Genomic DNA, 27,409 nt, shown 5'->3' with positions numbered 1-27,409 from the left:
GAAGTTTTTCTCCATTATTTCTTCAAATAAGTTTTCTGCCCCTCTTTTTTATTTCTGGGACGCATATAATGTGAATGTTTGTCCACATGATGTTTTCCCATGAGTCTCATAAGCTTGCTTTATTCTTTTTCATTGTTTATTTCTTTTTGCTACTCTGATAGGGTAAGTTCCACTGCCCTTTCTTTGAGCTCACTGATCCTTTCTTCTTCTACATCTAGTTTGCTGTTGAACCTCTCTGGTGTATTTTTCAGTCCAGTTATTTTATCTTCAGCACTGTGACTTATATTTGGTAATATCTTATATTTTCTATGTATTTTTTGAAATTCTCACTTTGTTCATCCATTCTTCCCCTCAGCTAGGTGAGCATCTTTGTGACCATTATTTTGAACTCTTTATCAGATAAATCACTTATCTCCATTTGATTAAGGCCTTTTTCTGAAGTTTTATCTTGTTCTTTCATTTGGAACATATTCCTCTGTTTCATTTGCTTTGACTCTCTGTGTTGGTTTCTATGCATTAGATAAAGCAACCACCACTTCCAGTCTTAAAGGAATAACCTCATATTGGAGGTGAGCCTTTTTGTTCAACCCTGCCTAGCTCTTTTTTGTCCTCAAACCTTTGTGCAGCCTTTTTTTTTTTTTTTAAGTGGCTCCTAGTAGTTGAGAGTGTGCAAAGACCTGTCAGTGTCTCAGAGGAGATGACCTCAGTCAGCACCTAGATTCAGGCTGATTGAAGAGTAGATCCTCAGGCTGCAGCTTTTAAAGTATGTAAATTTTTTTTTCTGGGGGAAGACTAAGGTGGCTGTTTCTGTCTGCTCCCTTTGCACTGAGCCCTGGGGTTATAACCAGTTAAGAATAGCTTCTTTATTTGCTACAATCTTATTTAACTTGTGAAAAAAAGCCCTGCTGGCCACCACAGACAGGTGATATAGGCATGTCCCCTGGGTGGCAGCCACAAAAACCAGGGTAACAGATGTAAAAGCTGGGGCACTGCCAAGAGTACCTGCACTCTGAGGCATGGCAGAGAACTTAACGCAAAGATAGCACCCACACTCTGAGGCCTTTGGAGAGGACTACGGATGGCCTTAGGTGTGTGTCTAATTAGAAGCCTGAGCCTCAGGTCATAGCTATGAAGATAAGCTAATAGACCTCTTTCACAGAAAGACTGGGCTCCTCAGTCTGTTGCCTCTCTGCTGCTCTACTCTCCCTGGGGGTGGTAGCCAGTTAAGAACTCTTCATTTTTACAGTTCTATGGGGCCCACAAGCATAAACCCCACTGGCTACCAGAGCCAGGTGATCTAGAGAAGTCCCCTGGATGGCAACCACCAAAATCACAGGCCAGAAGAGTATATAAGCTCCTTTCTGGGAGATACTGGTGACCTGGAAAGAGGCAGAAGAACAGAGAGCAAAGATAGAGTACCCTGGCCCCCATCTCGAGAGAGCACATTGGTAGGCCCCTAGATATGCTGTGCAGTTTTTTTTTAACAGCTTTATTGGAGTATAATTGCTTTACAATGTTGTGTTAGTTTCTGTTGTATAACAAAGTGAATCACCTATATGTATACATATATTCCCATTGCTGTACAGTTTTAATATACACTGAATCGTCCATGAATACTACCATGTGTAAAGTGAGGGAAAAATTGTACTTTCTTTTGTTTGGAATTTTAACAAGGGCTGTTCACTATTTCAGGTATCACATCACCAATGGTAATGTCACTAATGGTATTAGAGGTACCATACAGCTCACCTGTACATGTCTCCGTCTGTCACTGTTCTGCTCACAGTGATTCTATATGTTTGGGGCAAGCATATAATTATCTTATATCTTCTAGTGTAGGCATGCCCATGCGTGTATATATTGATGCATTATTATTCCATTATAAACTGTTTCTATAAACTATTTTTATTATGTTATTTTTTATGAGCGATTTTTCTCTTTTGCATTAGAGTTAGGGCAACATTTTTTTAACGGCATATGTATTATCTATGAATTCCCTTTTGGTGTGTTATCTATGAATTCCCTTTTGGTGTGTTAAAGGGATAATAACAAACTATTTATAAAAAGGAAGTGTTGGCTCTAAGAACCACTGTCCTAGAGGAAAAGGCCAGCCTGCTCCCTCCTAATGAGCATCCATTTGCCAACTCATAGTGAGGACCCTGATCGTCTAGAATGGGTCAGACCCCATCCCCGAACCCATGCTCACTATGGCTAGAAGAAGGATGTGCTCTTCTTGGCTAGCCTGGGTAGCTGAACACCCCTGGGGCAGGGGCAAGGAGGGAGGCAGGGGAGGCAAGACTCCAAGTTACACAGCCCGACTAGGCACACGAGGGTTGGGGAAGGGGTCCCCAAAGTAAAACTGGAGTGCTGTTTCTGCATGAAAGCAGAAGCTGGATAGGCTAAAGTGACAATTAGGCGCAAAAATAAATACACACAACTTAGAACCTAAGTGACGGAGTAGTGTTAATGAAACATTCCCTACCACAACCTCCAGGGCTGACAACACAAACCCACAATGAACCAGATTGCCAAGGATGAAAAGAAACAAAAAGTTATCATTAAAATGCAGGAAAAACTGCAAGAGAAAACCATGATCCTCTCTAAACAACACTGATGATGCAATAACAACAAAGCTTCCACCTAAAATTGGCAGGAATTCCAGCTATGCTATGCACACGCACAGCGGGAGATGGCAACACCTGAGAACAGGGTTTGCCATCCAGGCTCCCCCATTGAATGTTAAATCAGTCCTTAGGAAACACTAGCAAAGCACTAATTTTGGTAACCCTTGGCTGCATATAAGCAATTGCACATAATAATGGCACTCTAGGGAATTGTATCCATTCCATGCCAGAAGCACTCCTCCTCCAGGTGTGACAACCAAAAATTTCTCTCCACATTGCCTGGTGCCCTGGTGTGCAAAATTACCCCTGATTGAGAAGGTGCTCCCACTGATCTAGGGGAGCACTTTAAGAATAATTCTTGGGCTTCCCTGGTGGCACAGTGGTTGAGAGTCCGCCTGCCGATGCAGGGGACACGGGTTCGTGTCCCGGTCCGGGAAGATCCCACATGCCACGGAGTGGCTAGGCCCGTGAGCCATGGCCACTGAGCCTGCACATCCGGAGCCTGTGCTCCACAACGGGAGAGGCCACAACAGCGAGAGGACCGCGTACCGCAAAAAAAAAAAAAAAAAAATTCTTGTCCACACAAACACTTGCACATGAAGGTTCATAGCAGATTATTCAATAGCCTAACACTGGAAACAACTCAAACATCCATCAAATGATGACTTGATAAATAAATGGTGGCCTATCCATACAATGGAATATTATTTGTCCATAAAAAGGAATTGAATATTTATATATACTACAATAGAGATGAATCCTTGAAAACATTATATTAAGTGAAAGAAGCCAGTCACAAAATACAACATATTATATGATTCCATTTATATAAAATGTCCAGAATAGGTAAACCTGTAGAGACAGAAGGTAGATTAGTGTATGCCTAGGGCTGGGGTGATAGCAGGATTGAAGACTGATAATGAATGGGCACAGGGTTTTTTTAGGGGCTGATGAAAATGTTCCAAAATTGGTCATGGAAGTGGTTGCATCACTCAGTGAATATACAAAAAACCACTGGATTGTACATTTTAAATGGGTGAATTGTAAAATATGTGAATTATATCTCAATAAAGCTGTTAACCAAAAGAAAAAAGAAATCTCTGCCACATGTGCTCACTCACTTCCTATCCCAGAACTATTGAGTGAGGTTCTATAAGGAGCAGACCCTGAGAATCAGGCATGTGTTGAAAACTTCTGATGTCATCCTGATGCAACTGGCCAGCTGTCCAGTGTTTGGGAATCTCCACCAACCCCATGGTTCTCTCCAAAACTCAGGCTGAGCCACAGACCTTTTTTTTTTTTTTTATTGAAGTATAGTTGATTTACAATACTGTGTTAGTTTCAGGTGTACAGCAAAGTGATTCAGTTATGCATAATGTATATATACCTTTCCAATTATTTTCCATTATAGGTTATTACAAGACATTGAATATATAACATAGTTCCCTATGTTCTACAGTAAATCCTTGTGTTTATTTTATATATAGTAGTGTATATCTGTTAATCCCATACTCCTCCCCCAGTTCTTTCCCCTTTGGTAACCATAAATTTGTTTTCTATGTCTGTGAGTCTGTTTCTGTTATGTAACTATGTTCATTTGTATCACTTTTTAGACTCCATATGTAAGTGATATCATACAATATTTGTCTTTCTCTGTCTGACTTCACTCAGTATGATAATCTCTGGGTCCATCCATGTTCCTGCAGATGGCAATATTTCATTCTTCTTTTATGGCTGAGTAATAATATTCCATAGTGTCTGTATATACCACATCTTGTTTATCCATTCATCTGTTGATGGACACTTAGGTTGTTTCCATGTCTTGGCTATTGTAACTAGTACTGCTTTGAATATTGGGGTCCATGTATCTTTTTGAATGAGAATTTTCATTTTTTCCAGATCTATGCCTGGGAGTGGGATTGCAGGATCATATGGTAACTCTATTTTTAGTTTAAAGAACCTCCATACTGTTCTCCATAGTGGCTGCACCAGTTTACATTCCCACCAGCAGGGTAGGAGGGTTCCCTTTTCTCTAACCCTCTCCAGTATTTATCATTTGTGGACTTTTTGATGATGGCCATTCTGACCAGTGTGAGGTGATGCCTCATTGTAGTTTTTGTTTTTGTTTTCTGTGGTGAAGGAAAGTGAGGCATTTATTGCAGGGCACAAAGTGAGGAGTCCAGACAGCTAGTGCTCAAAACATTGGGAACTCCTCAGTGGGTTTCAGCAAAGCATTTTTTAAATTAATTTTTATTGGAGTATAGTTGCTTTACAATGTTGTGTTAGTGTCTGCTGTACAGCAAAGTCAATCAGCTATACGTATACATATATCCCCTCTTTTTTAGATTTCCTTCCCATTTAGGCCACTATAGAGCACTGAGTAGAGTTCCCTGTGCTATACACTAGGTTCTCATTAGTTATCTATTTTATACATAGTAGTGTATATATGTCAATCCTAATCTCCCAATTCATCCCACCCCTCCTTCCTCCCCTGGTATCCATACATCCATTCTCTATGTCTGTGTCTCTCTTTCTGCTTGTAAATAAGATCATCTGTATCATTTTTCTAGATTCCACATATAAGCAATATTATACAATATTTGTTTTTCTCTTTCTGACTTACTTCACTATGTATAACAGTCTCTAGGTCCATCCACATCTCTGCAAATTGCACAATTTCATTTCTTTTTATGGCTGAGTAATATTCCATTGTATATATGTACCACATCTTCTTTATCCATTCTCTGTTAATGGATATTTAAGTTGCTTCCATGCCCTGGCTATTGTAAATAGTGCTGGAATGAACACTGGGGTGCATGTATCTTTTTGAATTATGGTTTTTGCAGATATATGCCCAGGAGAGGGATTGCTGTGTCATATGGTAGTTCTATGTTTAGTTTTTTAAGGAACTCCATACTGTTCTCCATAGTGGCTGTATCAATTTACATTCCCACCAACAGTGCAAGAGGGTTCCCTTTTCTCCACCCCTTCTCCAGCATTTATTATTTGTAGATTTTTTGATGATGGCCATTCTGACTGGTGTGAGGTGATACCCCACTGTAGTTTTGATTTGCATTTCTCTAATAGTGATGATGAACATCTTATGTGCCTCTTGGCCATCTGTATGTCTCCTTTGGAGAAATATCTATTTAGCTCTTCTGCCTATTTTTTTTATTGGGTTGTTGGGGTTTCTTTGATATTGAGTTGTATAGCTGTTTGTGTATTTTGGAGATTAACCCCTTGTCACTTGCATTGCATCATCTGCAAATATTTTCTCCCATTCCGTAGGTTGTCTTTGCATTTTGATGATGGTTTCCTTTGCTGTGCAAAAGCTTTTAAGTTTGATTAAGTCCCACTTGTTTATTTTTGCTTGCCTTTATTTGTTTATTCATTTAGCCTTAGGAGAGTGATCTAAGAAAATATCGCTACAACTTATGTCAGAGAATGTTTTGCCTATGTTTCCTTCTAGGAGTTTTATCATGTCATGTTACATTTAAGTTAAAGTATTTTTAGTTTATTTTTGTATATGGTGTTGAAAGAATATTCTAACTTCTTTGATTTACGTGAGGCTCTCCAGCTTTCCCAATACCACTTGCTGAAGAGACTGTCTTTTCTCCATTGTAGATTCTTGGCTACTTTGTCAAAGATTAATTGGCCGTAGGTGTGTGGGTTTATTTCTCTAGGCTCTCTAGTCCATTCCATTGATCTATACATCTGTTTTTGTGCCAGTACCATGCTGTTTTGATTACTGTAGCTTTGTAGTATTGTCTGAAGTCTGGGATGGTTATGCCTCCAGTTTTGTTCTTTTTCCTCAAGATTGCTTTGGCAATTCTGGGTCTTTTGTGGTTCCATATTAATTTTAGGGTTATTTTAGCTCTGTGAAAAATGTCAATGGTAATTTGATTGGGATCACATTAAATCTGTAGATTGTTTTGGGTAGTATAACCATTTAAGCAATATTAATTTTTTCCAATTCCAATTCTTTCCATTTCTTTGAATCATCTTCAGTTTCCTTTCTTAACGTTTTATAGTTCTCAGCATATAGGTCTTTCACCTCCTAGGTATTCTCTTTTTTTGACAGTTTTAAATGGGATTATTTCTTTACACTAACAATAAAATATAAGAGAAAGTAAAGAAATGCAACAAATTTCTATATGTTAATCTTGTATCTTGCTACCTTGCTGAATTTATTAGTTCTAGTAGCTTTTTTGTGGAGTCCTTGGAGTTTTCTATATAGAGTATCATGTCATGGGTGGGCACCCTTATCTTGTCCCAGAATTTAGTGGGAAGTCTTTCAGCTTTTCACTGTTAAGTATTATATTGACCGTGGGTTTGTCATAAATTGTTTTTTATTATGTTGAGTGTGTTCCCTCTATACCCACTTTGGTGAGAGTTTTTATCATGAATGGATGTCAAATTCTATCAAATGCTTTTTCTGCAGCTATGAAGATGATCATGTGTTTTTTGTCTTTTCTTTTGTTGATGTGGTGTATCATATTGATTGATTTGTGTATGTTGAACCCTGGATTTGTGTATCCTTGCAACCCTGGAATGAATCCAACTTGATCATGGTTTATGATCCTTTTTATGTGTTGTTGGATTAGGTTTGCTAATATTTTGTTGAGAATTTTTGCATCTGTATTCATCAAAGATATTGGCCTATAATTTTCTTTTTTTGTAGTGTCTTTGTCTGGTTTTTGTATAAGGGTGATGGTGGCTTCATAGAATGACTTTGGGAGTGTTCCCTCCTCTTCAATTTTTTGGAAGAGTTTGAGAAGGATAGGCGAATGTTCTTCTTTGTATGTTTGGTGGAATTGCCCAGTGAAGCCATCAAGTTCTGGACTTTTGTTTGCAGGGAGGTTTTTTTGGGTTATTTATTTATTTATTTATTTTATTACAGACTCTATTTCACTTCTAGAGACTAGTCTGTTCAAATTATCTGTTTCTTCTTGACTCAGTTTTGGCAGCCTATATTTTTCTAGAAACTTGTCCATTTCTTCTAGGATGTCCAATTTGTTGGCATATAACTGTTCATAGTATTTTCTTATGATTTTTTTTTGCATTTCTGTGGTATCATGGTATCAATTATTTCTTCTCTTTCCTTACTTAATTTATTTGGGTCCTCTCTCTTTTCTTCTTGGTGAGCCTAGCTAGAGGTTTGTTGATTTTGTTTATCCTTTCAAAAAACCAGCTCTTGGTTTTATTAATTTTTTTTTTCTATTTTTTAAATCTCTATTTCCTCTCTGATTTTTGTTTCCTTCCTGCTGCTTACTTTAGGTTTTGTTTGTTCTTCTTTTCTAATTCTTTTAGGTGGTGGTTTAGGTTGTTTATTTGAGATTTTTCTTGTTTTTTTGAGAAGTCTGTATTGCTATGAACTTCTCTCTTAGAGCTGCTTTTGTATTGTTGTGTTTTCATCATCATTTGTCTCGAGATATCTTCTGATTTCCTCTTTGATTTCATGATTGACATATTGGTATTTTTTAGTAGCATGTTGTTTAGTCTCCATGTAATCATTTTTTTCTCTCTGTTTTTTTTAGGCTATACTTTAATTCTTGTTTTAATTGAAGAATAGTTAATTTACAATGTTGTGTTAGTTTCAGGTGTACAGCAAGGTGATTCAGTTATACATATATACATATATTCTTTTTCACATTCTTTTCCATTATAGGTTATTACAAGATATTAAGTATAGTTCCCTGTGCTACACAGTAGGTCCTTGTTGTTTATCTCTTTTATATATAGTAGTGTGTATATGTTAACCCCAAACTCCTAATTTATCTCTCCCCTTCCCTCATTCCCTTTGGTAACCATAAGTTTGTCTTCTATGCCTGTGAGTCTATTTCTATTTTGTAAATAAATTCATTTGAACTTTCTTGTTTTTCTTTCTGTAGTTGATTTCTAGTTTCATACCATTGTGGTCAGAAAGGATGCTTGAAATAATTTCTATCTTCTAAAATTTGTTGAGGTTTATTTTGTGTCTTAGTATGTGGTCTATCCTAGAGAATGTTCCATGTGCACTTCCATTCTGGGTTTTTTTTGGTTTTTTGGATGTAGTGTCCTGTAGATATCAATTAAGTTCAACTGTTCTATTGTGTCATTTAGGGTCTCTGTCTTACTGATTTTTCTGTTTGGAAGATCTGTCCATTGATGTCAGTGAGGTGTTAAAGTCTCCTTCTATTGTATTTCCATCAATTTCTCCTTTTATGTCTGTTAGTATTTGTTTTATATGTTTAGGTGCTCCTATACTGGGTGCATATATGTTAATGAGTGTAATATCTTCTTGTATTGATCCCTTTATCATTATATAGCATCCTTCTTTTTAGTGTTTTATGGACTTTTTTAAAAGTCTATTGTGCCTGATATGAGTATTGCTACCTCCACTTTCTTATTTCCATTTGCATAAAATATCTTTTTCCATCCCCTCACTTTCAACCTATGTGTGTCTCTCACCCTAAAGTGGGTCTCTTGTAGGCAGCATATTATAGGTTCTTGGGGTTTTTTTGTTTGGTTGGTTTTTTGTTTCTTTGGCTTTAATTAGTAAAAGTATATTGTGCACATATGAAAAAGATAGTTTGCAAACCAGGAGCACTCAAACCAAAACATGGAATGGGGCTCAGGGGTATACTGTTATAAAGCAGCTTATGTAGTGAAAAAACATTACCATTTATTCTTCACAGTGGTTGGTTACAGTATTAGAATTTTCAGTGGTTAGGTCATATCAACCTAGGGAAACAGTCCAAGTTTTGCCACAATTTCCAGAGATACATGTAAGAAATGACCTAGGTCACATTAGCCTCCAAAAATAGGTTAAATTAAGCTTTATTTCTTTGACTAAACTGGTTTTGTCTGATCAGGGAATTTTCAAGGCTGGTCTCCCTTTTTTTGTTTGTTTTTTTGAATTGAAGTATTGTTAATTTACAACATTGTGTTAGTTTCAAGTGTATGGCAAAATGATTCTGTGTGTGTGTATATATATATATATATATTCTTTTTCAGATTCTTTTCCATTATAGGTTATTACAAGATATTGAATATAGTTCCCTACGCTACACAGTAAATCCTTGTTGTTTATTTCTTTTAAATACAGTAGTATGTATGTTAATCCCAAACTCCTAATTTATCTCCCCCTGGCTATCCCCCCCATAAATTTGTTTTCTATGTCTTTGAGTCTATTTCTGTTTTGTAAATAAGTTCATTTGTATCATGTTTTTAGAGTCCACATATAAGTGATATCATATGATATTTGTCTTTCTCTGCCTGACTTCACTTAATGATAATCTCTAGGTCCATCCATGTTCCTGCAAATGACAATATTTCATTCTTCTGTGTGGCTGATTTGTGTTTATATATATGTGTATATATATATATATATATATATATATATATATATACACCACATCTTCTTTATGGACATTTAGGTTGCTTCCATGTCTTGGCTATTGTAAATAGTGCTGCTATGAACATTGGGGTTCATTTATCTTTTTGAATTAGAGTTTTCATCTTTTCCAGATGTATGTCCAAAAGTGGGATTACAGGATCATATGGTAACTCTATTTTTAGTTTTTTAAGGAACCTCCATACTGCTCTCCATAGTGGCTGCACCACTTTACATTCCCATCAGGATTCCCTTTTCTCTACACCCTCTCCATCATTTATTATTTACTGTAGGTTCTTGTTCTGTTATCCAGTGTGCCATTCTATGTCTTTTAATTGGTGAACTTAGTCTATTGACATTTAAAATAATTTTAAGTATATATTTATTGCCATCTTGATCCTTGTTTTCTAGTTGATTTTGTAGTTCTTTTTTCCTTTCTTCTTTTTGCTTTTCATTTTGTGGTTTGATGGTTTTCTTTTGTATTATGCTTGAGTTCCTTTCTTTTTGGTTTTTGCAAATCTATTATAGGTTTTTGATTTGTGGTTAACTTGGTTTTCAAGTATATTAAGCCATAACTATATCTACTTGCTTTTAGACTGATAGTCATGTGAGTTCAAACACATTCTAAATGATCTACATTTTCTTATTCCCTTCCCCTACATTTTGTGATTTTGATGTTATATTTTACATCTTCATGTTTATCCTTTTGCTGTTCATTGTAGTTATAATCGTTTTCAGAAAAATTGTTTTTTAATCTATATACTGGCTTATGTAAGTGATCTTCAATCCTTTTATATATTTGCCTTTCCTGTTGTGATTTTTCCCTTTCCTATAGATTCTTGTTTCTCTTCTAGAAGCCCTTTTAATATTTCTTTTAGTTTAAGTTTAATATTGCTGTATTCTTTTAGTTTTTGTTTATCTGAGAAATTCCTTGTATTCTAAATGATAATCTTGCTGGGTAGGGTATCCTAGGTTGCAGGTTTTTTCCTTTCAGGACTTTGAATATATCTTGTTACTTCCTTCTGGCCTACAGAGTTTCTGTAGAGAAATCAGCTGATAGCCTTATGGGGGTTCCCTTGTAACTGACTTTGTTTTTCTCTTGCTGCCCTTAGAAGTATCTCTTCAACTTTTGCCATTTTACTTACGTTATGATTTTTGTTTTGTTTTGTTTTTTGCGGTACGTGGGCCTCTCACTGTTGTGGCCTCCCCCGTTGTGGAGCACAGGCTCTGGACGCGCAGGCTCAGCAACCGTGGCTCACAGGTCCAGTCACTCCGTGGCATGTGGGATCTTCCCAGACCAGGGCACGAACCTGTATCCCCTGCATTGGCAGGTGGACTCTCAACCACTGCGCCACCAGGGAAGCCCTTACGTTATGTTTTGATGTGGGTCTATGTGGGCTCATCTTGTTTGGGGCCCTCTGTGTTTCCTCTACCTGGATATCTGTTTCCTTCTTTAAGTTTGGGAAGTCTACAGCCATAATGTCTTCAAATGCATTTTTGATCCCCTTTTCTCTTTCTTCTCCTTCTGGAATCCCTGTTATGTGTAGGTTGGCATGCTTTATATTATCCCAGAGATCTCGCATGTTGCTTTGATTTTTTTTTTCATTTGTCTTTCTATCTGCTGTTCTGATTGGGTGACTTGATTGGTTCCTCTTTATAGTTTCTAGTTCACTGTTACAGTGATCTGCCTTTCTATTGACAGTCTTTCTTAATTCCTTTAACGTTTTTATAACCTGCTTTTCGAACTCAGAGTCTAGTAGACTGGTGAGGTCTATTTCATTGTTTGTTTTTTCGGGGGATTTCTCTTGTTCTTTTAATTGGGAGTAGTTCCTCTGTTTTCTCATTTAACTTAAATTTCTCTGGCTCTATGAATTTAGGAGAAACAGTTATCTACTGTTAGCCTCTGTGAGTCTAATATTTTTGGTGCAAGGGCTGTTTTTGGTATGAATCCCTGCCACATCTTTCCTCAGAGTATACTGGCCATTGTCCCCTTGATAGGGGGTGTGTTTGGTATTGTAGTGACCAGAGCTTGCACTGGACATTGGGCGGGGCCTCCTCTGCTCTGTGGCTGACACAGCCCTGTCAGGGGCAGGGTCTGCTCCCCCATTGTTGGAGTAGAAGCCCCCAGATCCAGTTCTAAGCTGCAGTGTGAGGTAGGCAGGACTGGAGCACTCCCACTGGGAAAGGAGCCACTGTGTGTCCCCCTCCAGGGGCTGTCCACCAGGAGGTGCGACTCTGTGGCAAAACCCACCACCAGGTGTGCACGCCTACAAAATTTGCTGCTGCTGGCGCTGCCCCCAGACCCGCCCCCCCCCCACCCGCAGGAGTGCTGGTACTCAGCTCAGATGTCAGTCCCACCTCTGAAATCCACTGAAGCCCCACCTGCTTTGGGAGTGCCTGTAATTGGCTCCCAGGTTGCTCCCCCTCCAGCACATGCCCACTCAAAAAGCCTGAGGTGGCCCAAACCAAGCCCTGCCATGAGCATGCTGACAATGAGTCTCTTATGGTGGACCTGCACCCCACTCTTTGTGCACTGATAATGGCACTTCTTTGGTGGACCCATGCTCTGTCCTGCTCATACCCACAGTGGAGGCCCAGACCACACTCCAGGCCCTTCAGGCTGTCCAGCACAGCCAAACAGAGTCCTCTCCCCAGGTCTGTTAGCTGAAACCCGAGTTTCAGCACCTAGCCACTGCAAAGGAGGTTTCCGGGGTGAGGGAAACTTTCCTCTTTCACCGCTCCCTCCCAGGGGCTCAGGTCCTGTCCTGATTTCTTTCCTTTCTTTTTCTTTTTCCCCTTTTCATCCTACTCAGCTACGTGGGGATCTTTCTTGCAGCTTTGGTTGTATAACAGATCTTCTGCCAGGTTTCAGTTGGTATTCTGTGAGAACTGTTCCACATGTTAGATGTATTTTTGATGTGTTAGGGGAGGTGAGCTCCATGTTCTTCTACTCTGCCATCTTGATCTCTCCCTAACCTTTTCTGTTTTTAAATATATATTTTTTAATTTATTTTTATTGTTTATAAATATATATATATATACACACACACATATATATATATATAGAGAGAGAGAATTGACATGTCACATTATATTAGTTTCAGGTATGCAACATAATGATTCAGTATTTGTATATATTGTGAAATGATCATCATAAGTCTAGTTAACATTTGTCAACACACATAGCTACAAATTTTTTTCCTTATGAAGATAACTTTTAAGACCTACTCTCTTAGCAACTTTCAGATATACAATACAGTATTATTAACTATAGTCACCATGCTGTACATTACATCCCCAGGATTTATTTATCTTATAACTAGTAGTTTGTACTTTTTAAACCCCTTCACCCATCTTGCCCACTCCCTATCCCCCTACCTCTGGCAACTACCAATCTGTTCTCTGTACCCCTGAGCTCAATTTTTTGTTTGTTTAGTTTGGTTTGGTTTTTTAAGATTCCACAAAATCTAAGTTGTGATTATTCACTGGGAATCTGATTGTGACTGGAAACCTCACTGTGGTTTTGATTTGCATTTCCCTGATGGTTATTGATGTTGAGCACCTTTTCATATACCTGTTGGCCATCTGTATGTCTTCTTTGGAAAAATGTTTATTCAAATCCTCTGCCCATTTAAAAAATCAGATTTTTTGGTTTTTTGCTATTGAATTGTATGAGTTCTTTATATATTTTAGATGTTAACCCCTTATCAGAAACATGATTTGCAAATATTTTCTCCCATTTTTCAGGTTGCCTTTTCATTTTGTTGATGGTTTCCTTTGCTGTGCAGAAGCTTTTTAGTTTAATGTAGTCCCACTTGTTTTTGCTTTTGTTGCCTTTGACCTTTTTTGGAAAAAAAATCAACCCTTCCCATCAGAAGAGGAGTATAAGTTAATAAAGACGAGATAAAAACAGAGTTGTCATTTGTTTGTGTGTAGTTGTTTGTGATGTTCAGGTGTCTAGTGACGGAACAGAAAGTTCCATAAATTATGAATTGGCATGCAATGCCCCCCTGTGGACTATTGCAACAAGAAGTCTCAGTGTTTACATTGTTTTCAGATATTTTAACCATATAACTCAACCTTTCCTGTTGGTATCATCTTCTTGTCATTTCACCCGTCTTAGAATATTAGAGATAGCGCACATCTTAGTCCTTGGAAATACAAGAAGAGAGAACACACCTTAAAAGGTGACATTCACAGAACTGGTGGAATTTCAAGAACAGATTTCCTCAAGGTCAGAGAGATCTGGTCACATCTCATTCTCTCCTGTTGCCATCACAAAAGGATCCAGCTCCTTCAGGTTTTCCTCATCCCTTCATTGGCCATTTTCAGTTGGTGATAACAAATGTTGGTGAGAATGTGGAGAAAAGGGAACCCTTATAACTTCACTAACGGGAATGCCAATTGGTAAAGCCATTATAGAAAAACTGTGTGAAGGTTCCCCCAAAAACAAGAACTACCATATGATCCAGTAATCTCACTCCTGGGCCTATATCCAGGGGAAATGAAATTAGTTGGTGAAGCAGTACTACGTGGTCATGTTACTACAGCATCTTAACTCCTCTATTGGCAGATGAACCTCCTCTCCTTTTGCTGTCTCCCTTCTTACTAGATGGACCATGGCCCCACATGCTTCCTAACCATTCAGACAGGCCTGGGCTCCAGTTCTGGCGTGCCTGAGCATGTTGGCAGGTGCTTTTCCTGTATTAACTTAACCAACTATCAAAACAATCCTATGAGAGGGATGCGGTTATTATTAGGGTCTTCAGACAAGGACACTGAGCCACCAAGAGCTTAGTTCAATTATCTGAGGGAAATTGGGTGTGAAAAACGCAGGCCACAGTGCCCGCGTGCAGCTGGGTCACATTATCCTTTGCCTTATTCTCCAAGTTCTATTCTGTGCTTTGCTGATTTAGTTTGATTCATCCTTGTTAAGTGTTTATGTCTTCTACTGACTCATTGTGTTAGCACTTTCAGTAACACATTTGCATTTTTACAGGGACCTTCTAGCGATCAAACCATAAACTCAAAACCTGAATCCCTAAAGCTGGGATTTCAAGTGCTCCGGCTGATGTGTGGAAGGATAATTTTGGACAGAGGCTCTTTCCAGGTGGTTCTCAAAGTACCGTCTGGACACATAACATTAACTCCAATTTGCTGAAAGCCTTTCTGCTTGGCACTTTATATATTCTCTCTGTTTTAATCCTCCTGATAACCTGCAAAGGTATTATTATCCCCATTAAGAGCAGAGGAGACAAAGTAAGGCTCAGTGTCAGTGATCAGAAGAGGCAAAATCCACATCCAAGGCTGTCTGACTCTTACCAGCATGCTGCTGCCCTACCCATCATGCACCCTGTCAGAAGTTAGCTATTTCCCTCAGACGGTATGGAAAGGCCTGAACAAACTTTTTGGCCAGCCCAATACCTGACAGTAGTTCTGAGCACTTTCTATCCTGTCCACAACTGTGCCCCACCCCCTAACAAACCATACTGCAAGTCTCTCAAGGAGACTGGATCCTATCCATCTGTGTTCCCTATGGAAACTCTGGTACACATAGTAGGTACACAATACATGTATGTTGCAAGAACGGATGGCTGGTTAGATTGGCTGCTGCTTGTTTGCTGCAGAAACGGACTCAGCCTTCGGATGAAATACTTGAACCGTGCCCCAAATGCCTGCTGGCAGGTTACAGCCAACTTCCCTATGGCTGATGGCCGTCAGCATTCATGCCATCTAATTGTAGCAGGCAAAATTTGGCTTATCAAATACAGTTTTAACTTGGCTTTAGGCTGATTGTTTGTTAAAGGCCTAACATGATGTCCCTCCATTCCTAGCTCTCTTGGCTCATGCCACCAGGTTAACTGGCCTTAGCCAAGAGTCTTTCTGTTGCAAGTCACAAAACCCCAACTAGATTGTGTAACCTGGGGTTTTACTGGCTCTCACAGCTGGGAATGACTTGGGGAGGTTTGGAGAACTGGGGGGAGAGCTCCAAGCTCAGGGTCTGGGATGGAACAAGGGACGCCACTCTGGCAGGACCTGTCTCCCCTCCACTTGCCAGGTTTCATCTTGTGGGCAGGTAAGCACCATAAGGCAGGGAAGATGGTCATCTGCAACCCAGAGCCTGCCTCTTGGTAGCTCACGAGCCCAAGACAAAAGAGAGCAATTCTCCTTCACCTTTGACTTGGGAAATCTGGGGAAAGGCTCCAGTCAGCCCAGCCTGTGCTGGGTGCCCGCCACTTGGACCAATTCATTGTCAGTCATTCAACAAATATAATGAGCAAAATGACACCGTAGTCATGATCCTCATAATCAGTAGGGGGAGACAAATGTAAATCAATGGCCACAAGTGCAAGATTGCACTGTGGCAGGTGCGTTAAGAAAGAGATAGGTGGTGTTATGAGAGTGTACATGAGGACTAGACCTTGGAGGTCAGGGAAAGCTTCCCTAAGTAAATGATGTTTGAGCTAAGATCAAAAGGATGAGTGACCTAGGTGCAGAGTTAGGGTAGAGGTATTTAGGGTAGAAGGAACAGCATGTACAAAGCAACATGTTAATACCAAGGCCTGGGGCTGCAAGAAGGCCTGAGTAGCTGGAACGAAAGTACCCTGTGGAGAGTAGTTCCTGTGAGACAGGAGAAACGGGGAGGTAGTAGTCCGTGGAGTGCCATGTGGGTGACATTAAAAAAATTTGTCTTTATCCTAAGGCCATGGGAAGCCAGGATAGAAATGGGGAATGGATGGGGTGACACAATCATGTTTGTCCTTTGAAAGAAGGACTCCAGCTGCAGTAGACTGGATGGAGGTGGCTGTGGTGGATGTGGGAACATCTGTTAGGAAGCTGTACAGTTGTTTGGGAGAGACAGTAACAGCTGGGATTAGGGCGACAGGAGAGATGGACAGGAAAGAAATGTAGGTGGTGAGATTGGAAGGCCTTGACAGCTTGGATATGGCAGGTAAGGGGGCAGTTGGTGTCAAGGATGACATACAGCTTTCCAGCTTGCTCAGTAATGCCCAAAGGTAGGCAGGTCCAAGACTGGCCTGGCGGGGTCATAACCTACCCCTGTAGACAGGATCAAACACAGTGGCTTGTCAAACCCACTAGAGTCACCTGGAGTTGGAGGGACATTTCCTGAAGGAAAGGGGGTACTGTTACCAGGAAAAGAGGAATGGGAAAGCCGGCTGAAGAGACCCCAGCTGTAGCTACTACAGCCCACGGCAGAGACAACATGGAGGGTCCAGTCTCTGGGCTCCTTGAGACACTGGCAATCAGTGTCATGCTTATTTTCTCCATTAATCACTAGTTTGCACTTGCCATCAGGCCAGATACCAAGGGACACAATCCGGCTGCTTCAGGGAGCCCCTGGGAGAGGTTTCCGATGGTCAAGTTCATTGTCACAGACACACACCTGTAGGGGGTGGTGTTACTCTTCTCACTCACTTCTCTGGTTCCTGAGGTGGCCAGCCAGGTGTCATTTAGATCCCAGTTTAAATCACAGGTTAAAAGGGCAGAGAGATTACTTCCAACCGTTTCAGCCAAACTGGGAAGTGGCAGAAAGAGCTAAAGCAGAGCTGCCAGGGACATTTAGTTCTGGTTTTGCATAAACACTTGCTCACATGTTCACACACTTGTTGGCATTCTTCAGCTCTTTCCCCATTATGGTGACACAGACTTTGGAAGAAAAAATGCTCTTTTTTTATCCTAGGAATTTCTTTCAGTGATACCTGGAAGCCATTGGCAAATATGTTAGAATTACAAACCCAAATGATAAGACAGTGAGGAGATTAAAATAACAAGAACTGGTCTTTCAAGGTCCCCTAAGATACTCAGCAAAACCAGATGTATTAATGAGAAAGTAAAAGAAACCAGATTGCCCAGGATATTTGTCTAAGAAAATGATAGTGTCCCTTTTCGTGTATCCAGTGACAAATGTGGATTTGCCAGGGTTTGCTAAGTCCTTGTGAAGGGACAGTGGTGGCTGCAGGCTTTATCGTGGAAAAGATGAGTGTAAGGTCAAATGCTCTATCTAGTATGTTGGTTTTTCGTTTAAGTGTTGCTCAAAAAAAATGCTTTGGGAGCAGTTCAAGTAGTCAAGAAGGGAAACAAAACTCAAGGAAAGAAAAGATACTGTGCCATAAAATAACAACAAACAGGAAAGTCCTGGGGATTTGTCACAAAGGTGTTAAATAGTAAATGAACCCAGTTGCCTTCTTCTCTAAGATGGTGGGAATATTGAGTAAAAGTATTGAGTAAATCGATAGCACTTCCAAGTTGGCCGTTTCCATACTTCCTGTGCGACGGGTCTCTGTGCCCAAGCCCACTGTCAGGGTAGGCGGCCTTCTCCAGGGAGGTCATGTCTTCGCCTGTGGTAGCTCTGCTCAGTAATAGTAGCTACTGTCTGTGGAGAATTCACATGGGCCAAGTGCTCCAAGAGCTTTGCATGGGTGATTTCCATTACATCTTCACAAGAACCTGTGAGGTAGGCCTACACTCATCCCCATTTTAAAACAAGGCCATTGAGGCCTACTGAGGAGACATAACTTACTGAAAGCCCTACAGCTGGTAAGTGATGGTGCTGGGATGTGAACCTGGAGGTCTGCTTCTAGAGTCTTCCAGCCTAAGACACTGTGATAAACTAGGCCCCCCATTCTTTCAGTTCTACCCTGCTGCTCCTTGATTTCTCGTCCTTGCTGGGCGGAAGGTGTGGTGGGCAGGCACGATGGTACCAGAGCCCAAATGAAAGGCAGATTTTACCTCTGTGCTTCAGCTCTGGGTTGGCCCTGGTGACCTCTCTGCTGTCCACATATGAGTGATTGGCAGCTCTGCCCAGTGTTGGCTTGTGCTACCAACAACTTCCCTACATGCTGAGAGGACACAGAGGGATTACCAAATGAGGCCAGAGGGACAGATTCCTGTAACCTTCCCAATATGCATCCTTCCCTTTCACCTCTGGAAACAGATTGCTAATTTTACTCTGGGTGGCAATGGGCGCAGCTGGAAAATCTAGATTTTCCTGCCTCACTTGCATGCAGCCAGGTGAATAAGTTTGAAGCAATGAGCTGTGAGCAGGACTGTTGTGAGGGTTTTCTGGGATTAAAGGAAGGTGACGCAACAGGGAGGTGAGTCCTTCTGCCTCTTCTTCCTTCCCGATGCCTTCGATGCAGCTGTGACACCTGACACGCCAACAGCTGGCTAAGACATGGCAGTCTTTACTCTATAGGTGGGCCATGTGTCTCAAACTTTAATGTGTGTGTGAATCACCCTGGGTTTTCTTAAAGATGTGTACTCTAATTCAGTAGGTCTTGGGTATATTCCCTAGCACTTTTCACTGAGACAGCTTAGGAGCAGAGACCCTCTTAATATATACAAGCATATATATAATATATACACCCAGGTCTTGGTTTATAAATGCTATTTTCCACTAAAAGAAACCAGGGCTCCTTAGAGAAAATGGCTCATTTTAGGGCTTGAGCAGGAAAAAGATAAGAAAAGCCTGGAATATCTTGTGGCCCAAAACAAGAAAGTGCTCAAAGCATAATGGGAACATGTCAAAAGGACACATAAGCCAGCTTGGACGGACTGCTTCTAGTCACCTCATGGACAGTTGGCACACAGTAATTAATAATGAGAGTAACAGATTATAACCTATTGAATAAAGGTTATAAATAAAGGACCATGACTCCGTACAGATATAAATGAATCAATGAATAAATGGAATGTTTGAGGAGAAACTGGGTATGTACATAGTTTCAAAATATTCCTTACAAAATAGTTATTAATTACAAAGGGAAAAATAGCTACTTTACAGGGTCAGATACCAACTTAATCAAGTGTTCAAAATAAACATCAGTCATGGGACAAATGGAAACTGTGGGCCACCTGACAGAATGTGATGAGAAGAAAGCACCAGTTCCGTGACATTCCCACCAAAAATGTGTATACTCTCAACCTCATAATGAGGAGACATCAGATAAACCCAAACTCAAGGATATGCTACAGAATAACTGGTCCATCATGCCCCACAGTGTCCAGGTCAGGAAGTTGAGAATAGACTGAGGATTGCCCCAAATCCAAGAAGACAAAAAGGCATGACAACTAAATGTAACACGTGCTTTTAAACTAGCCCCTTTTGCTATAAAGCACATCACTGAAACAATTAGAGAAACTTACATGGGGTTTGAGGATGGTGGTATTATGGTTCTGCAGGAAACTGTCCTAAATTTTTAAGAAAACAGGCACTGAAGTATTTAGGGTAAGGGGCATCCGGTTGGCAACTAACTCTCAAATGGTTAAGAAAAAAAAATTCTTTGTACTATATTTCCAACTTTTCTATAACTTGTGATTGTTTCAAAGTATAAAACATTTAAATTTGATTTAAAAAACAATATGCTCAGTAGTATAGCATACATTTCCTTCTAGCTACTCCATTGCAGGGCATATTTTGATTTGGAGGTTTGACATGGACATGAGTGTTTTGATTTGGCCATGTCAATCTCTTGCTCAAAAATGTTAGAACCAGGGCTTCCCTGGTGGCGCAGTGGTTGAGAGTCCACCTGCCGATGCAGGGGACACGGGTTCGTGCCCCGGTCCGGGAAGATCCCACATGCCGCGGAGCGGCTGGGCCCATGAGCCACGGCCGCTGAGCCTGCGCGTCCGGAGCCTGTGCTCCGCAACGGGAGAGGCCACAACAGTGAGAGGCCCGTACTGGGGAAAAAAAAAAAAAAAAATGTTAGAACCATTCTTTTAGGGTGTAAGAGACATTTTCGAAGTTTTCCTTCATAACTCCCCATCCCCAACACTCCTCCACCCCTCCTCCACCCAGTTATGAAAGGCTTTTACTTTCTGCTTTATTTTGAATAGTTTTTAAGAGGAGCTATTACTTTTAGAATAAGCAAAAGGACAAAATAATACAGACACTTTTTAAAACACATGCTATGGGCAAAGTGAGTGAATAGGATCAAAAGGTATAAATTTCCAGTTATAAAATAAGTCATGGGGATGTAATGTACAGCATAGTGACTACAGTTAATAACAGTATATTGTATATTTGAAAGGTGCTTAGCGAGGAGATCTTAAAAGTTCTCTCCACAAGAAAAATTATAACTACCTGTGGTGATGGATGTCAGCTAGACTTATTGTGATCAATTCATAGTACATACAAATGTTGGATCGTTGTACACTTGAAACTAATATGTTAATTACATCTCAATTTTTTAAATGCCGTAACTTATTGTCTTAACCTCTAAGGTTTTGCCACTTAGTGTCCCTCATCACCCTGCTCCAACAATCATACAGGAATTTAACAATATTAAGTATAATACCTTTACTGAGTACTGAGAGAGGACCTAAATAGCATGAAGCACATAAGAAAAAATTGATATACTGAACTTTATAAAAATTAAAACCTCTGATCATCAAAAGATACCACTAAAAGAAAGAATAGGCAAATCACAGAATGGGAAAAAATAATTGAGAGACACACACACACACACAAAGGACCTGTACTTAGAACATATAAGGAAACTTCTACATCTCAGTAATAAGGAGGAAAATAAGCCCAATTTTTAAAACTTGGGCAAAAGAGTTGAACAGATATTTCACAAAACAAGATATACATACAAGTGGCCAAGAAGCAAGGAAAAAGTGCCTAGTATCACTAGTGGTCAGTAGGTAGGAACCTTTAAATCAAGAGAGGCTTAAGAGATGTGTCAGAGACAAGTCAACCAAGGCCAATAAATTGAACTTATTTAAATCCTGATTCAAACAGACAACCTGTTGCCAAAAAAACAAAACAAAACTGAAACAATTGGATAAATATGAACACTGACTAGATATTTTATGTATTAAAGAAATATTGTTAATTTCTTTTAGCTAGAATGATGGCATTGTGGTTATTTTAAGAGTCTTCTTTTATAGATACCCTCTGAAATAATTACAGATAAAGTGATACGCTGTTAGAAGTTTGCTTCAAAATAATCTGGGGACATGTGGGTTCAGGGAAAGGTAGATGAAACAAAATTGACCAAGTGTTAATAATTGTTGAAAGTAGGTGATGGGGGCTTCCCTGGTGGTGCAGTGGTTGACAGTTCGCCTGCCGATGCAGGGGACACGGGTTCGTGCCCCGGTCCGGGAGGATCCCACGTGCCGCGGAGCGGCTGGGCCCGTGAGCCATGGCCACTGAGCCTGCACGGCCGGAGCCTGTGCTCCGCAATGGGAGAGGCCACAACAGTGAGAGGCCCGCATACTGCAAAGAAAAAAAAAAAAGAAAGTAGGTGATGGGAACATTGGATTTATTATATTTTCTTTATTTTTGTATACATGTACAAATTTCCAAAGTAAAAATTAAAAAGGTCAAAATGACAAAAATAAAAATTTAGAGAAGGGAAAGAGAAAAAAGGAAAAGTAAAATAGGATAATTGACTGTAGGTGGTTAATACTTAGGAATCAAAGGATAGCCTTAAAAATTCAATTAAGGTAATCCATTACATCAATAGGCCAAAGAAGAAAAATCACATGATCACATCATTAGATGCGGAAAAAGCATTTGACAAAATCCAACACATATTCTTGATACAAAGCAAACTAAGAATAAAGGGGAACTACCTCAACTTGATAAAGATTATTTACAAAAACCCTATGGTTAACATATACTTACCGGTGAGACTCTCAAAGCTTTCCCACCAGGTACAAGGCAAGGATGTCCACCACTGCTTTTCAACATTACACTGGAATTCCTTGCTAACACAAGAAAGACAAGAAAAGGAAATAAAAGGTATACAGACTGAAAAGGAAGACATAAAACTGTCTTTGGTTGTAGACGACATGATTGCCTATGTAGAAAAGAAAATTGACAAACTCCTGTAACTAATAAATAATTATAGCAAAGTTAAAGATACAAAGTTAACATACAAAAACCAATTACTGGGACTTCCCTGGTGGCACGGAGGTTAAGAATCCACCTGCCAATGCAGGGGGCCCACGTTTGATCCCTGGTGCAGGAAGATCCCACGTGCTGCAGAGCAACGAAGCCCATGTGCCACAGCTACTGAGCCCATGCACCACAACTACTGAAGCTCATGCGCCTTAGAGCCCATGCTCTGCAACAAGAGAAGCCACTGCAATGAGAAGCCTGCACCGCAACAGAGTAGCCCCTGCTTGCCGCAACTAGAGAAAGCCCCTGCGCAGCAATGAAGACCCAATGCAGCCAAAAAAGAAAAAAACGAATTACTTTGCTGTACACCAATAATTAACAAGTGGAGTTTGAAATTAAAAACAGTACCATTTACATTAGAACAAAAAACTTAGGTATAAATCTAACAAAATATGTACAAAATGTATATGAGGAAAACTATAAAACTCTGAATTAAATCAGAGAACTAAATAATGGAAATTTCATGTTTATGGACAGGATGATATTGTCAATATCGTCAAAGGTGTCTGTTCTTCTCAACTTGGTTTATAGACTCAGTGCAATCCCAATCAAATTCCCAGTGAGTAATTTTGGGAATAACAACAAAATGATTGTGAAGATATGTGGAGAGACCAAAGACCCAAAATAGTCAATCCAATATTGAAGGAGAAAAGCAAAGTTAGAGGACTGATGCTATCTGACTTTAAGACTATGAAACTACAGTAATCGAGATAGCGTGGCACTGGTCAAAAGAAAAATAGATCAATGGAACAGAATAGAGTAACCAGAAATAGACTCCTAGAAATATGGTCAGCTGTTCTTTGACAAAGAAGCAAAGGAAATAAAATGGAGCAAAATAGTCTCTTCAACAAATGGTGCTGGAACAGCTGAATATTTTCATGCAAAAGACAAAACAAAACAAAGCAAAAAGAACCTAGACACACAACTTACACCCTTCACAAAAATTAACTAAAAATGGATCACAGTCCTAAATGTAAAATGCAAAGCTATAAAACTTCTAGGAGATAACAGAGATAACATAGGAGAAAACATAGATGACTTTGGATATGGTGGTGCCTTTAATTTTTTTTTAGTTCTTTTTTTTCTTCTTTGGGTTGCATTGCACAGCTTGCGGGATCTTTGTTCCCCAACCAGGGACTGAACATGGGCCCCTGGCAGTGGAAGCACTGAGTCCTAACCACTGGACTGCCAGGGAATTCCCTGGTGGTGCCTTTTGAGATACGACACCAAAGACACAATCCATGAAAAATAACTGGTAAGCTGGACTTCATGAAAATTAAAAAGTCTGCTCTGTGAAAGACACTGTCCAAAGAATGCGAAGACAGGCCACACACTGGGAGAAAATATTTACAAAAGACATACCTGATAAAGGACTGTTACCAAAATGTACAAATAACTCTTTAAACTCAACAACAAGAAAACAAATAGTCTGATTTAAAAATGGGCAAAGATCTTAACAGACACTTCACCCAAGAAGATATACAGATGACAAGTGATTATATGGAAAGATGCTTACATCATATATAATCGGGGAAATGCAAAGTCAAACGAGATGCCACTACACACCTATTAGAATGGCCAAAATCCAAAACACTGACACCACCAAATGCTGACGGAGATGTGGAGCAACAGGAGCTCTCATACATTATTGGGGATGTAAAATAGTTTGGTCATTTTGGAAGAGTTTGGTCATTTCTTACAAAATTAAACATATTCTTAGCATATGATTCAGCAATCATGCTCATTGGTATTTACCCAAATGAGTTGTAAACTTATGTCCACACAAAAACCTGCACACGGATGTTTATAGCAGCTTTATTCACAATTGCCAAAACTTGTAACCAAGGTGTCCCTCAGTAGGTGAATGGATGAGTGAATTGTGGTACATCCAGACAATGGAATATGATTCAGTGATAAAAAGAAATGAGCTATCAAGCTATGAAAAGACATGGAGGAAAGTTACACGCATGTTACTAAGTGAAAGAAGTCAATGTGAGAAGGCTACATACTGTATGATTCCAACTGTGTGACATTCTAGAAAAGGCAAAACTATGGAGGCAGTAACAAGATTAATGGTTGCCAGGGATGTGTGTGTGTGGGGGGAGGGAGGAATAGGCAGAGCACAGTGGATTTTTAGGGCAGTGAAAATTCTCTGTATGACATTATAATGATGGATATATGTCATTGTGCATTTGTCCAAACCCACTGAATATAAACCCAAGAACATACCATGTGAATCCTAAGGTAAACTGTGGACTTCAGGTGATTATAATGTGTCAATATAGGTTTATCCTTGATTAAAAAGTGTACCATTCTGATCAGCAATGTTGGTAACGAGGGAGGCTGTGCATGTGTGAGGCCACAGCAATTTTGTTATAAACCTAAAACTGCTTTAAAACAAAAAGTCTTTAAAAAAAAAAGTAAATGAGGTAAAATATTAAATTTCAGTGAATGTGAGTATGTGAAAATTCTCAATACTCTTCTTGCAACTTCTCTGTAAGTTTGGGATTATTTCAATGAAAAGTAAAAACTAAAAGTATGCCATCCTTCAAGTAATTAGTTTCTCATTTTAGAAAGTAATAACCTGAGAAGAAAGAGTATTTGATGTTTGAACCATTGATTCAGCAAGTATTTACTGAATACCCACTATGTGTCAGGCACTAAAGCTAGAGAGAACACTAGGTAAGGACCCTCCTCTTAAGTGCCCTAGCAGAGAGGGAAATCCAACTCTATTATCTACTTTTATCTATTTTGCTGAAGTCACCTTCATCCAGGATCTTAGCAGTAGGGTCGGATTTCAATGCAAATCCCTGAATCGTCATCATTGCTTTTGCTATTATCATCGTTGTTGCAGTCCACTTATTCAAAGAGCAAAAGCCCTTCCCAACAGTTGAGAAAAGGGGAATAAAGAGAAAGGAAATGATATGTAGGTTTGTTTGAAAGTCATAACAGTAAATATACACTTCAAGACATCTCATTTTATTAAGACACTAATAGTACACATTTTAAGATTTGCTTTGATTTTGCAGCACCTTGAAGACATTTTTCCCTTTGTTTTGGGGATCACCATGTAAACAATGATTATATTGCAATGAACAATGAATTTATATTGTCTCTGGAGTTTGCGGCTTGTTCTAGCACTAAATCAAGTTGTAGTTTGCTGGTGGCCTTAGCAGAGCAATTGTCACTACAGTATATGATATCCCACTTGTTGGGTTTTCTGTAGTTCAAAGGCCTGGTCACAAGCTTGTTTTTTCATAACAGCCAAAGACTGAAAACCCAAGTTTCCATCAACAATGGGATGAATAAATTATGGCATATTCATACAGTGGAATACTATACAGCAAAGTAAGCAAACTACTGCTACACACAATATGGATAAATCTCACAGACATAATGTTGGACAAAAGAAGCCAAGCACAAGAGTCCATTTTTTGTGAATTCCTTTCTATGAAGTTCAAAAGCAGCTAACACAAATATATGGTGAGAGAGGTAGGAAAAGTGTTTACCTTTGGAAAGGGTGGGGGGGTGAATATTAACCGAGTGGGGTTGCAGGGGACCCTCCTAGGGTATTGAAAGTATTCTGTTTCCTGGTGTGGGTGGTGATTACACGGTGATTATAAACATTGGCTAAAAATCATAAAGCTGTACTCTTTAGATTTTTGCAGCCAAATGAATATAAATACCTCAGTATAGAAAAACAGAATTCATGTAAAAATGAAATCTGGTTGTAGTAAAAACAAACAACAAAAACCCTCAAGGCAGGGCATGGGGTAATGTTCCCAAATTGCCATGTATCAAAGATGTTATTAGAAGGAAATACACCAAGGATACCTCGTTTACAGTATGCTAAAAGTCTCCTGGCTACACTCACACATGATAAATACACCATCTCTCCATAAATCAACTGGTTTGTTTCTTCATAGGGAGAGCTGGGATGAGATCTATGTTTACACTCAAATGTCACAAAACATACATATTGGTCATCTATAAGTTTTTAAATTGAAATTTATTTGGCATATAACATTGTGTAAATTTAAGGTGTACAATGTGTTAATTTAATACATTTATATATTATGATTGCCATTGTGGTGATAATTAGCATCCCTATCATATTACATAATTACCATTTCTTTTTAGGGATTGGAAACATTAAGTTCTAGCCTCTTAGCAAGTTTTATGATTATAATACATTATTGTTGACTACGTTTGCTACCCTGTGCATTAGATCTCTAGGACTTATTAGATCTCTAGGACTTAATTACCTCTAGTTGCAAGTTTTTACCCTTAAACAATATCCGTCCTATCCCCCCAACCCCCAATCCCTGGTAACCATACCATTGGTGGCTACATGAGATTGGCTTTTTAAGAATATTATTTAATTTCATATTGATGTATAATTGGCATGTAACATTATATTAGTTCCAGATGGAGAACATAATCACTTGATATTTGTATCTATTTTGAAGTGATCATAAGTCT

Source organism: Monodon monoceros, unplaced genomic scaffold (assembly GCF_005190385.1).
Source record: "Monodon monoceros isolate NGI ecotype Baffin Bay Population unplaced genomic scaffold, NGI_Narwhal_1 Super_Scaffold_14, whole genome shotgun sequence".
Lineage (NCBI taxonomy): Eukaryota > Metazoa > Chordata > Mammalia > Artiodactyla > Monodontidae > Monodon > Monodon monoceros.
Note: the sequence above shows the minus strand (reverse complement) of the source record.